The sequence below is a fragment of the Choloepus didactylus genome, chromosome 1, assembly GCF_015220235.1.
Source record: "Choloepus didactylus isolate mChoDid1 chromosome 1, mChoDid1.pri, whole genome shotgun sequence".
Taxonomy (NCBI): domain Eukaryota; kingdom Metazoa; phylum Chordata; class Mammalia; order Pilosa; family Megalonychidae; genus Choloepus; species Choloepus didactylus.
This window is the reverse complement of record NC_051307.1, coordinates 165,413,160-165,427,629: the sequence shown is the minus strand read 5'-3', so window position 1 is coordinate 165,427,629 and position 14,470 is coordinate 165,413,160. Positions and strand designations below refer to the sequence as shown.

The following is a 14,470-nucleotide window of genomic DNA, read 5'->3' as shown; positions in this document are numbered from 1 at the left end:
TGTAATTTCTTCCGTTACCCACTGGTTTTCTAAGAGGGTGTTGTTTAGTCTCCATATGTTTGTGAATTTTATGACCTTCTGCCTTTTATTTATTTCCAACTTCATTCCATTGTGGTCTGAGAAAGTGTTTTGTATAATATCAATATTTTTAAATTTGTTGAGACTTGCTTTGTGACCCAACATGTGGTCTATCCTAGAGAATGTTCCATGAGCACTTGAGAAAAAAGTGTATCCTGCTGTTGTTGGATGTAGTGTTCTATAAATGTCTGTCAAGTCTAGTTCATTTATCATACAATTCAACATCTCTGTTTCTTTAGTGATCCTCTGTCTAGATGTTCTATCCATTGATGAGAGTGGTGTATTGAAGTCTCCAACTATTATTGTAGAGGTATCTATTTCTCCTTTCAGTGATCACAGTGTTTGCCTCATGAATTTTGGGGCATTCTGGTTTGGTGCATAAATATTTATGGCTGTTATGTTTTCTTGATGAATTGACCCTTTTATTAATATATAGTGTCCTTGTTTGTCTCTTAATTGTTTCGCTTTTGAAGTCTAACTTGTCTGATATTAATATAGCTACTCCCGCTTTTTTCTGGTTGTTGTTTGCATGAAATATCTTTTTCCAACCTTTCACTTTCAGTCTATGTTTGTCCTTGTGTCTAAAGTGAGTTTCTTGTAGACAGCGTATAGATGGGTCCTGTTTTTTAATCCATTCTGCCAGTCTGTGTCTTTTTATTGGGGAGTTTAATCCATTTACATTTAGTGTTATTACTGTAAGGGCAGTAGTTTCTACTACCATTTTGTTTTTTGGAATTTATATGTCATATCTTATTTTTTCCTCTCCTTTTACCTTTCCTGATAATCTTCATTTCTGCACTCTTCTCCAACTCTCTCTCTCCTGTCTTTTCCTATCAGCCTGTAGCACTCCCTTTAGTATTTCTCGTAGTGCCGGTCTCTTATTCACAAACTCTCTCAGTGTCTGTTTGTCTGAAAATGTTTTAATCTCTCCCTCATTTTTGAAGGAAAGTTTTGCTGGATATAGAATTCTTGGTTGGCAGTTTTTCTCTTTCAGTATCTTAAATACATCATGCCACTGTCTTCTTGCCTCCATGGTTTCTGCAGAGAAATCTGTACATAGTCTTATTGACTTTCCCTTGTATGTGATGGATTGCTTTTCTCTTGCTGCTTTCAGAATCCTCTCTTTGTCTTTGACATTGGACAATCTGACCAGTAAGTGTCTTGGAGTAGGTCTATTGGGATCTATTCTATTTGGGGTACGTTGTACTTCTTGAATCTCTAATTTTCTGTCTTTTATAAGAGTTGGGAAATTTTCAGTGAATATGTCTTCTATTACTCTTTCTGCCCCCTTTCCCCTCTCTTCTCCTTCTGGGATACCCATAACACGTATATTTGTGCGTTTCATGTTGTCACTCAGCTCCCTAAGACCCTGCTCATATTTTCCATTTTTTTCACCATCTGTTCTTTTGTGTGTATGAATTCGAATGACCTGTCTTCCAGTTCACTGATCCTTTCTTCTGCCTGTTCAAATCTACTGTTGTGTCCCTCCATTGTGTTTTTCATCTCCTCCATTGTGGCCTTCATTCCCATGAGTTCTGCCTTTTGTTTTTTTAAGTTTATGAATTCTTCTTTATGGTCATCCAGTGTCTTCTTTATATCCTTCAGCTCTTTTGCTATATCTTCCTTCATTTCATCAAATTTATTTAGCATTAGTTGCCTCCACTCCTGTGTCTCAGCTGAGCTATTAGTTTGTTCCTTTGGCTGGTCCATGTTTTCGTGTTTCCTGGTATGGCTTGTTATCTTAAGTTGTCTAGGCATCTGATTCTCTTGATTAGTTTATTTTGGAGCTTGTTTTCTGTCTTTTACCTAGTGGTTTTCTTGTTGGTTGGCTTTGTTCTCTGGCCTCTGTTATTCAGTTCAACTTATTCTAGACCTCTAACTTAGGTTCTATTTAGTTGATCAAAATTTTTCCCCTCTTGTTTTTTCTGTTTCTTGCTCTGCCTCTATGTAACCTTTTTGTGAGTGGGTCTGCTCATATATGGTCGACCCTAGTCAGATTTTCCCAGTCTAGTGAGGCCCAGGTCTCATTGGGAGGGTATGGAGTTTTCCTGAGAATGAGACCCTCCTATGAGGCCTTTAGAATTGGTGCTTTTCCTCTCCTGTCCAGCAGGTGGCGCTGGCCAGTTCGCAGCTCCCCCACCAGTGTAAGGAGGTATGGAGCCTTTAGTTCTCCTAGTGACTCTGATCCTGTCAGGGGCGTGGCTGACTGAAGCTGGAATCTGAATTCCAGCCCCTGGGGTCTGAATTCCCAGAAGGAGGACTGCCAGTTGAGCTGGACCTCCCTCCACTCTCCCAATCCTCAGAACTCCAGCTGTCTCTCAGGGGCACTATTCCCTTCTCACCTCTCCTCTTTGGGGCCTCTCCAGGTAGATTCCTTGGTCAGCCTGAGTTGCCAATTAAAGACGGGGGTGGAGGCCTTCAGTAGTGAATACGGAATTTAAAGACACTGTGGGTACTCTGTCTCCCCCACGCCCAGCCTAGTCCCTCAACCTGGGCTTTCCGATAGAAAATAACCACATATATTACTTTTAGATTTAAAAAAAAAAAAAAAAAAAGTAGAAAAGAAATCAAGTAAAAGAAAAAAGGGAAAAAAAAAAAAAAAAGAGTCTCTTTTAAAAGTCTTTCCCCAGCCTGGAAGTTTTGTCAGTGTCAGAATAGAGCATTTAAAGATATACTTTGGGCTATTGTCTGATAATTACTCTCCAACCGCTTCAGTTCCACCCCTGCGGGCGGGGGGGGGGGGGGTGCTATTGAAATGCAAAAAGATAAGGGATCAGTGAGAAGCCAGAAGGGACAAAATGTAAGGGAAAAAAAAAAAATGGCTTTTTTGGAGTCTGGGAATGGGTGCCTGCTTTTACGTGCCCCCATTTCTTGGAGCCCAGCCCTTCTTTAGCACCCCAGCTCCTAAAGTTAGTTAATTAATTTGTTAATTAATTCTGCAGTTGAGGCTGGGTTGAGCCTCCCTTCTTGCCCTCAGCAGATTGCTGTTTTTTGTTTTTTTCCCCCCCCTTTCAGGGAGCCGGCAGCAAGACAGTCTGTGAGGTCTGGGTGGGGAGGGGCGCCAGACCCCTGGTCCGGGGAACTTACAATGTTCGCTGAAATCTCAGCTTTTCCTCCAATTCCAAACTTGTGTCCAATGTGTGACTGGTTACTGGAGACCCCGAAAACACTGTTTCATATAGTTCTTGGGTAATTGCCAGCTACTCTAGGGGAGAGACGAAATTCTGCTCCTCACCACTCCGCCATCTTGCCCCGCCCCCACTTTTTGCAGCTAGGGACCACAGGCATTATTTTGAAATAATTAAGCATATTTATGATAAAATTGTCATAAATTAACATAGCTGTTCCTATATTATTTTGTAATATCTACAATCTGTTCAGTGCTGAAACTTTAAATACCACCAGGTGCTGCAGGTTAAGCAAGAAATCTCGTTTATTACTCTGTTCATTGAGCTTTGAGTCTAATGGTTCTCAATTTGCCAAATTGGAAAAAGTCAGCGTGCAACTAAACCCATTCTTATTCTAGCCATAGAACTAAGCTGTCACATCTCACAGGACTTTTGGAAGAAGGCAGATTCCCTCTGAGAATACAGCACAAAGGTATTGAACAAGAAATAATCTAAACGAATTAGAATTCTTGACAAAGTGGAGTAGAGTCAGGGAGTCGCATCTGTCCTGCCCCACGCCCCACTGGGTGGAAAGGTCCCAGGTGACCAGACATCCCTGTACAACCCGAGTGTCCAAAGGGAATAGCCAGAGAACTCTGGGTGGAGTCAGATACAAAATAATGAGCAAAAGCTTAGAAAAATTGGAATAATATTAGAGACATAGTGTTCTCAATTCCATATGAAGCAGAAAGTGCTGTCAACCTGTGCCTATGGAGGCTGGGCTGGATGGATGGACAGATAACCTATAGGAGCAGCCATGCTCTGCAGTGTAGCCAGGCAGCGTTCAACAGATGCAAAGGAGCCCCTGCCTCCTTCCCAGGGTCATGGGAGATGCGACAGTTTAGTCTATAACTGGAGATAAGAAAGGGGTCAGTTGCACACTGATTTTCTTTTCCCAATTTGGCAAATTGAAAAGAGGCCCAAGACTTTGCCATGGGAAAGGGACCCAAATTTGATCACTTGATCTGCTCTAAAGCTGGTTCAGGGATCTCTGTTTTAAGCCTTGTTCCTTCTGAGATTTTTAAGAACTAATTGTTATTCCTTGACTAAGATGCCAGGGAATATCTGAATCATAAGATAGCCTTAAAATTCTATCCTTTCCTCTGCCAAGCTCGGGAGGGCCATGGATTTGACCTATATGCCACAAGTCCTTCAACTTTTTGGACTCCAGACAAAGCTGACCCATCTTGGTCTAACTCCAGAGCATTTTGATTTGTGCACCCTCTTGGCATATGAGCCCCAGAAAACTGCTTAGGCCAGTAACAGTCAATGTGAATGCTGAGAGGTTTGCTTTACCTCAAAATTCTTGTTTTTTTTTTGCCTGTAGTATCCCTCCCTTTGGGCATGACACAGAATTATATGCTTTCCAGTTTCCTGCCATAGAAACCACCTTGATGAACAGTGCTGTCCAGTCTTGATCAAATACCTGGTAGCAAGAAACCACATTCATGAAGGATTGCTTAAAGGAGATGGATACCACCCATTTCTCCTCATTTTCCTAAATCTCATGGCTGGATCCACCTGTTCCATAGCAATAAATTTTGGGGGTTCCCTGTTGCTCTCATCCCCAATTTGTTTGTCCTGAATGTGCTGTGGTCTCCTGCCATTGATTTGCATTAACAGATAGGTCAAGAAAGAGTCATTGTAAATTCATTGTGATTTTATGTAGTATGGTGTGTTCTCAGGACTTCATTCTCCATGTTTCAGTGTTCTTACTCTCTCAGATCTCAGTATCTGGGAAAGTTTTGTTTCTCCAAGTAACTAGTTTGCTTTTAATCCCATTGCTTGACTTGCTGAACATGCTGATCCATGTTTCCTCTTTGCTTTGGCCACTAGGAATCAATTATCCTTCATCCTGTTTTCAACTATTTTAATATTTTTTTAGACCATGCATTCTTTTCACCTCCCTCAAATCTTTTGGGAGAGGGCATAAACAAGCAAGTTAATAGAAAAATAAATAGCAGAACTACAAAATTGGGATTAGTCTGTTCTTCCCAGACTGAAGCATCTCAGAATTCATCAGAAAATCATGTTTTCATTATCTGAGGTACAAATACTTTCCTAGGCCCTTTTTCTTCCCTGGTCCCTAGGAGTAGGTAAGAATCTCTGGAAAGCACTGGTACACACCATGCCAGTACCATAAAATGCCTCACAAAGGACCTCTGAGTGTGAAACAGAGGCTGACTGGAGGGGTGAGGATGAGCGGTGGTTTGCAATCTTTGTAACTTTGTTTGACCTGTGGCGGATACTGAGCTCAAGCCTGATGCATGCTCTCTAGAAATGTTTACCCTCTCCTGACAGCTGCCGAGGCCTCGGTCCTAGGTTTTATAAAGTCCCCACCCTGCCAGCAGCCCTTCTGCCTGTGTTTAAGAACTTGGCCCAGGGTACACTGTGAATTTTATACAAAACTTTCTTAGCCTGGCCACTGTTGGCATTCATTAATTATCCTCCAGCATCTCTTGATAAGGCAAAAACTTGGAAGTGCTACTGACCTCACTTTCCAGGTGAAGCATAGCTTGGAGAGATAGGGAAAGGGCATGCCCACATTTACCTTACCTATCATCCCACAGACAGGATGAAAATTCAGGTTTCTTTACAGCTTCTTCTTTAGTCAAATTGAGGCTTTTGTTTGAAGCAGACAACTCAGAGTTTTTTTTTTTTTTTTTTATTAAATTCAGTTTAATTGAAATACATTCACACACCATACAATCATCCATGATATACAATCCACTGTCCACAGTATGATAACATAGTTATGTGTTCATCACCACAATCTATCTCTGAACATTTTCCTTACATCAGAAAGAACCAGAACAAGAATAAAAAATAAAAGTGAAAAAAGAACACCCAAATCATCCCCCCATCCCACCCCATTTGTCTAACTCAGAGTTTTTCAGGGAGGCCTGAAGAAAGTCAGCTCATTATCCAGGTCTCTGCAAATGAATAATATTAGATACAGAAATGTATTTTCCCAAGCAGGTCAGCGATTGCTCAGCCTCTCTGTTTTGCAGTGTTCATTATGCTATCACTTTAGCCCTGGTTTAATTCTTGGCCACAGACCTACCCTTGGTGCCTTGCAGCTGAGACAAGAAGCTGAGCCTCAGACATGGCCCTGTCTCTTTTTTTCCCCTCTATTTACAAAGATGTTTATCGTACACACATATATAATGTAAAGTAATTAAAAGTTGGAAAAAAGTAAATGTCCATCAAAAGAAGAATAAACTATGGCACATCCATATCGTAAAATACTATGTATCCATTAAAAAGAATGAAGGACATATATACAAACTGATAGAGAAGGATACTCAATATATTGTTGAATGCAAAAAATAGAGGTTGCAAAATCGTATATGTTCTCTTTAGTACTGTTTACATTTCTGTATTATGTCACATTTTTAACTACCTTTTTTAAATAATTTTTAAAAATCCTTCAGCTCACAATATACATGGTAAGTGTTAACAAAGAATATGAACAATGTACTGTGAGAGCCCAGAAAGGAAATGCAGAACTTTCCTAAAGGGAATCAGAGATGCCTTCAGGCCTCAGGTGGGAACTGTGTGTGCCTTGAGGGTGAAGAGAAATTTTCCTGATGGACAATGGCTATGGAGGGCACCAAACAGAGAGAACAGCTATGCCAAGACCTGGACTAATGAAAGGCACAATACATTCCAGGAACAGTAAAAAGCCCAGAGTAGCAGAAATCCAGGGTATCCAGGGTAGACAGAGGAAGATGAGCCTGGTCTGTGGGTGTGGGGCTCGGTTATACAGCTCCTTATATAGCAAGTGTATCAGTTAGGGTTCTCTAGGGAAACAGAATCAACAGATATCTGTAAATATAAGATTTTATAAAGGTGTCTTATGCACCTGTGGGTATGTACAAGTCCAAATTCCATAGGGCAGACAGCGTGCTGGCAACTCCAATGAAGGTGTTTGATGAAATCCTCAGAAAACACTTCGCTGGCAAGCCAAAAAAGAAGTGAAGGTCCTCTATCTCTCACCCTTAAAAGTCTTTGGCTGATTGGATTAAATCCAGCTGATTGAATTCTCGAATTGTGGAAGACACACCCTTCATTGATGTCATCAGTCACAGCTGCAGCCAATTGACTGATGATTTAATAAACCAGCCTTCTGGTTTATTAACCAGCCACCAGTGTCCTTGCAGTAAATGGTTAGACCAGTGTTTGCTTAACCAGACACCTGGACAGCATCACCTGGCCAAGTTGACACATGAACCTCACCATCACAGCAAGCTAAGGGATTTAGCTGTAATAGTGATGCAAAGGGCCTTCTTAAGCAGATGAATAATGTAAATTCTTCAGGAAGATGACCTTGTCAATAGTGTGAGAGGTGAGAAAGTGAGGTTTGAGGGAAAAGAGAGGGAATTTGGAAAGAAAGTGAGAAAGTCAGATTTGTGGCAGTGGGTGGCCCTCTCTAAAGTCAAACTGCACCCTCACGATTGTCAGGTCAGACATGAGACGGGCACGAGGAACTTCAGACAAGGCAGGGATGCCTCTGCTTTCACATCATCTCACAAGAAGAAAGAAGAAAAGATTATTTTTCAGAGCATTTCTGTCACCAGCAGTGTTCTGATCCCAGGAAATTCTCTTCATCAGGGAGAAAAGCAGAAGACTGGCTGATATTGAGAGGGGTAGGGTGGGCAAGAGAATGCAGCTTGCACAGGCTGGGGCTGCTGTGAGTCCAAGGGCTCTGTCTCCTTTGTTTCTTGTTCAAGTCATTGTTTCCTGAATAATTATCCTTTGATGTTCTGGGCCCAGAGATGTTTTCTGCTGCTACAGTGCTGCCAGATTCTTTGGAACCCAACCCCTTACTTTTGATCCAGGAGGCCTGGGACAGTTTGTCATCATGCACCCATATTTCTGCAAATCTGCCAAAGTCTCCAAGATCAGATAACTGCTTGATGGAGAAATCAAGATCTTCTCCACTTATCTTCTTATCCTGCACTTCCTATTTGGGGATTAAAAATAGCCTTTCGGGTTACATCACATTCTAAGAAATGTGGACCAAACCCTCAATAAGCAAATGTCAGCCCTTATAGCCTTCAGTAGTATTTATTGAACCCAGGCCATTTGTAGAGAATGGCTCATGGTTATTGGGAGTGGAGAGAGAAATCAAAGATGCACAGTCTTTGCTTTTGAGGGACTGAAAATCTACTTCATTAAAAAATGTATTTATTCCCTGTCAAAAGGATTTGAAAATCAAGTTACTAGTTGACACATGTGAATGGTATATGTTTTGCTAATCAGAGCATAACTTTAACACCTGAGAGAAGTTTATTTAATACTTTTTTACATCAAATGCTAAATACAATAAGGCTAATAAAATAATGTACACAGAAAATGAAGATCAGAGAGAAAATGAGAAAGTAAATATGCCTACCATAGTTGCTGCAGCTGAGTATCAAGTTTGGCTCTGAGCTTCAAGGAAGTGAGGTTAAAAAGGGGAAACCTGATATAATTCCAGCTCTTACTATCAAGATTGTGGAAGTATTACTGGTTTCTCAGGGGATACAGAGTCTCACACATGGTGTTTTTATAAAGAACATTTGAGGAAAGTAATATCCTCAACCACAGTTATATAGGAAATACAGATATGAATTTCATAGAGGTGGCTTCTTTGGTGATAAAAAGCTGAGGGTGTCATTCAAGTTTACCACCATATAGACTTCCAGGAGACTAACTTGACGCAAAGGTAAAACTTGGAGTACTTAGGGAATTTACAATTGTAGAAATAAATGGAGAACACCCAAATGAGAACAAGGAGAGGCTATTTACCCTGAGCTTGCTCTAGCAAGGGAAAAAAGGGAGGACTTCAGGTTTGTCCTGATTGGAGGTGGTTGGCATGGGGAACTTCTAATTAGAAGCGGGGCATCCTATGCGATTAGTTAGGGGAACATATTTGGTGTTCTCCTATTGGTTCTAAGCTGGAAGTGGGGGCAAAAATGAGGGAAGTTGTCAGATATTGATCAAGTCCTGGCTATTTGAAGTTGACTGTTGAAGGGACTGTGGCTTAGCTGCCTGGACTGCTTGCTATAGATAGTGGTTAGCTTCTTGGACCAGTTGCTACAGACAACAGGTCAGAGTCTCCTGGTCTGGTTCCTGCAGATAGGGGGTCAGAGTTCTATTTTTAAAATAGTCTGGCTATTACCCATTTGTATTTCAATACATTAAATGATTATAATAGTTGTATCTGTTGTAATAGGTATAGAATCTAATGGTTTTTAATTAGAATTGAATGTTTACTTCTCACAGTTTTTAAATTAAAAATATGTGACCCTTGAAGAGGGGATAAGAGCAATGCTGAAGACAGATTTTGATTTAAATTCAGGGATGCCCTTGGCTGATTTGATGAGTACATTTCCCTACTGCTGTGCATTAATTAACTAACACTGTTTTGGCTTTCTATTTTTATGGCCAACTCCTAATCAAGGAATGTTAAAGTACAGTCACTATTATGTACATTCTAAGAAAAGCAGGATGCAAAATAACATCCATTAGTAACTCAATGTGGAGCCTCATCAATAAACCTATGGTAAGAGGTTCTGCTGGATTGGTTTTGCCTATTCTTCAGGCAGTAAAATCTCATCTGTAATAACCAGGTAAGTCTCGATATAATAAAACATGGAGGGATTTGTGAACTCAAAACTTTCTGAAAATATGTTAAGGGTCTGTTGAATGTGATCAACTTTACCCTCTGGTGTGAGAACAAGGTGTATTATGCAGAAATTTGTAAAACAAATTATTATGGCTAAATGAAAGGGGTCAGAGGATAAGAGAAAGCGATCACAATACATTTCTACCTCCTTTTCTAAGGATCAAGTAATACTGTCTACTCTGGTAATTCCTGTACCCTCTAATATGCTCTGTAAAATGTCGATTGCTTGTGCTGCTTAATCCCCCGGAATGCCTGTAGGTCCCTTATTTCTCTGTGTTCAATGATTAGCCATCAGTGTTTTTTTCTTGGCAGTATTTTATGTGTAAGTGGAAGAATGACTGATGAGTAAATCAAGTTAGGAGGTAATCTTTTGCCAGACTGCTTGACAGATATTATAGAGAAAGCGCCCCTCATTTCTAGAAATGTGAGGGTGAAATAGTGTGTGTGTGTGTGTGTGTGTTGTGTTTATTATGGTAACATATATATAACACAAAATTTCCAACTTTAACATTTTTAAGCTTACAATTCAGTGGTATTAATTATAGTCACAGTGTTGTGCTACCATTACCACCCCCCATTACCAAAACTTTTTCATCACTCTGGGAACATGGCAGTTTGAAAGGCAGATATGATTTCCTTATTGCATTTTTTTTGAGGCTACAATCTATTATAAATACTTTATTTCAACTAGATGGTACAATCTCTCAGGGGTTTCATATTTTAAAAAGCTACAATCACATCATGTAACTCATTTAAAAAAACAGTGATGTAAATGGAACTGCTTGGCTTTGACCATACACATTTCTGCACAGTCTTTATGGAATCTGCACAAAGAAATATCTTCTCCCTTTGCTCCAACTAATTGTTCTTATATGTAATTCACTTTCTTTTCCAGTATATCAAGAGTGGTAAAGTAACAAGGCCAGCCACAAAGCCAAAGTTCGCTCCCAGTGTACAGGAAATGGGCCATACTTGCCAAGGTCTTTCCCAATCCAGTGGGATAGGAAATGCTGCAAGCCATGTTCCTACAAAACTAGAAATTGTAGTGATCTGAAGACTCTTCTCCCAAATGGATGTAACTCCATTCCTACTGAACAGTCTTAGCCATGCTTTGATGTTTGGTCCTAACAAACAGAGACAAGGTACATAAGTAAAAGTAGACCATAAAACTGCAAATAAAAAAGTTTCCAATACCAGCTCTATTACTGGTGCTCCATATAGAACAAAAATTACATGAAAGGAGAAATATGACATAAGAAAGTAGATATAGCACTTCAAAAACCTGGATTCCTTGTGCGTTAATGAACTTCTTTTAGAGGATGCATTTGGTTTTACCACTAAGTATAGTACTAGATTGACAGCAGTTACAAAAACAGAACAGATGCACAACCATGTCAAGTGTGTTTCCAATATTGAGAAGTTCTCCAAGAAGACTGATGGAATGAAGATGCTCAAGATAACTGAAAATATGCATAAAAAATTGGCATAGACAGTCTCTTGATATCAGTATCTTTCATGGTGTTTCCTTGGTGGTTATCTAACTCTCCCACCCGCAGAAGGCAAGGGGAGGCTATGGCCTCCACCATCAGGTTCAACTCGCTATCCTGACCCTTGGTACAGGCCTCCTTATTGCATTTTGCCCATAGAAAAAAGATACTGACATGACTTTGGGTTCTTGGTTCTTTGTTTCATTACTGATTCATCAGCACAAAGATTAGGTGCTTGATAAATAACAGATGAATGAATGGATGGATGGATGGATGGGTGGATTATATAAGGGGGCAGAAGAAAATGGGTTTTCCTCATTGTACCTCCAAGTCTCTGAAGGTTGCTCATGAAACCTAGGACAATTCAGGCCTTTGGTTCCTCCTGATGGACTGTGTTTGGACTTATGGAAAATGGGCTTAAAGGGCAGTTTCCAGCCATCCATTGCTTGGTTTTCTCTGAACAAGATGTAGGTCTACAGTGGGGAGCTGGGCTTTCATGTGAAGAATGATATGAGATGTTTGTATAGGAGACTGCTGGGCATTTGATATTAGTTCTCAAGACTAGATGGGGAGAGATTTAGTAGACAACCTCACTGAGGAATGACTTAACTATTACCTTGTAAAGATTTTATTTTTTAAAAATCTCTTGCATCTCAGGTTTTGTGTTTTTTTTTTTTTTTTACTTTATACATTACAAATATACATTACAAATATACTTTCAAATTTAAAAGTGATAAGCGATGTTAGAGGTGCTGGCATTCACACCTTTTGAACGTCAGCTACAGTGGAATGTATTTCTTGGCTGCTTCAGAACATTAGTCAAAAAAAGTACACTGTGTATCTGCACAGATGAATGACAAATACAGGAAAAGATGGGAGTTGAATAATAACATAATGGGGCATCTCAAGCAATTTGAATCATCCAAACTGTGTCCTAAAATGAGAATGTTTCAATTTTTAAAGTTGCAGTTGTCAATACCCCAATAGAATGTCTGCATATAAGTAGCCCAGTTATTTACAGTTAGCTCTACAATGTAAGCATCACAGACCCTTGCTAAGCCGCATTAGGAGAGAAAAAAATATCCATTGGCCCTTTTGGATATTTTTTCCTTCCCATAAACTCAATATTTTTCTTCCTCCTATAAATTCTACCATAGCTCATTCAGTTTCCTGGGATCTCCACATCCTTTGTTTAAATGTGTTCAGAACTGTGTCAGCTGTGTCGACTCTGTGACTTACCAGCTCTGTAGGTTTGGACAAATTGCTTAAATTTTCTGATCCTCTATTGCCTGATCCATAAAATGGGAAAGATAATGTTGCCTACTCTCATTTGCTTATTGGAAACCTCAAATTAAATGTGATAATGCATACAGAAGCACATTATTGTCCTCCATGGTGTTGGCTGAATATTGATTAGTGAATAATGTTTAGGAAAATGGATGATTTTTGGAAGAGCAGAAGTTTTTAATTTAAAGAATATGCTAAGGCAGCTGACCTTTGGCACTTGGAGGTGAGACTCAAGACCAGCACTGAGAAGGATATCATTGAATGATACAGTTCTTGCAGACATTTGACATATGCAAATCAGTAAGGCCTAATGATAAATGTCCTGGAGAAGATGGAGATTTAGCAAAAGGTTTAAATCCCTGACAGTTATTTTAGAGAGTTGCTGGATAATTCAATGGAAGCCCACAAAGACTAGAGATATATTATCCCTTATCTTAGGAAAGTATTAGAACTTTTCACAGTTACCTAGCAGGTACAGAAAAGCTTAGAAGGTAACCAGACCACAGTCACCCAAGGAATCATAAGTTTTGCCCATAAAATTTTAATTGCCCAAGGGAAGGCACCTAAAGCTGCGGTGGAGGGCGATGGGCAGGGAGTTGAACGAGGCTGTGTTATGCCCTGAGGTGTTAGGAGCACAAGCCTGAGAGTTAGGGAGACCTGGTTCAAACTCTAACTTTATGTCACTTAACTTCATGATCCTGGGCAAGTTGCTTTGCCTCTTTGAGTCTTAGCTTTATCATCTGTAAAATGTGGATAACAATGCCCATTTCCTAGGGTTGAAATAGTTAGATAACACATATGAAGTGCTCAGCATAGTGCCTAGAACATGAGGAAAGCTAGTAACGTGCAATCATTTGTAGTACCTTAGCCCTCCAATGACCACCTCTTCCCATATCAGTACCCCTGCCTGCCACACTGATTCTTGTTTCCAGATGCTATTTTTATCCTAGATGCTGACTAAAACAAGTTGCCTGGGAATGTACAATTCCCATATTGTGGAAATGACAATTATTATCCCTTGGAGACAATGTAGCATCTTCCTACCTCATTGAACATTACATTTAGTCTGGGGATAAGCAGTGTAGATGTGAGCCCATTTTACAGATGAAGGGGGAGTATCTTCTAAGTTTCAAACTGGGGACACAGCAGATCTAGAGTCCAAGTCTCCTGAGTACTAGTCTAGGAAGCCTGTATGTAGTGTGGGTTCCAGGGAGGTTGAGGGCTCCCAGGACCCTCCCTCTGAAGAATCTGCTTATTGCCTTATACTGTTTCTTTACTAGACACTTAATATTTGTTAAATGAATGGATGTTCAGCAAACTCAGCCTTTTAACTGAAACTTCTACAGCTGTAACAACTGGCACAAACCTGGGTTGATCCCTTCTAATCTAGAATGTAATTCAGCTAGTAGTCTCAGAACCTGTAAGACATTCATGAGTGCCTGTTTCAGAAGAATTAAAACAGAAAGTCTAAAAATTAGAGGCAAAAATGATGCTCAACATCATCAGCCATCAGGGAAATGTAAATCAAAACCTCAATGAGCTACCATTTTCATACCCATTAAAATGGCTGCTAATAAAAAGAAGGAAAAATAAGTGTTGGAGAGGATGTGGAGAAACAGGAACACTCTTCTGCTGGTGGCAATGTAAAATGGTGCAGCTGCTCTGGAAGACAGTTTGGTGGTTCCTCAGAAAGCACAGAAATTATAGAAATAGCATATGACCCAGCAATCCCACTACTTGGTATATACCCAAAAGAAATGAAAGGAGGGACTTGAACA

At 40.0% G+C, this 14,470-nt stretch overlaps 1 protein-coding gene and 1 pseudogene across 5 annotated transcripts in view; one reads left to right on the top strand and one right to left on the bottom strand.

Moving 5' to 3' along the window:
• Nucleotides 1-14,470, top strand: part of NEK11 (NIMA related kinase 11) — a 314,565-nt gene that overhangs the window by 264,066 nt on the left and 36,029 nt on the right. The gene's annotated exons all lie outside the window — the stretch shown is intronic.
• LOC119541036 lies at nucleotides 10,487-11,435 on the bottom strand (annotated as a pseudogene).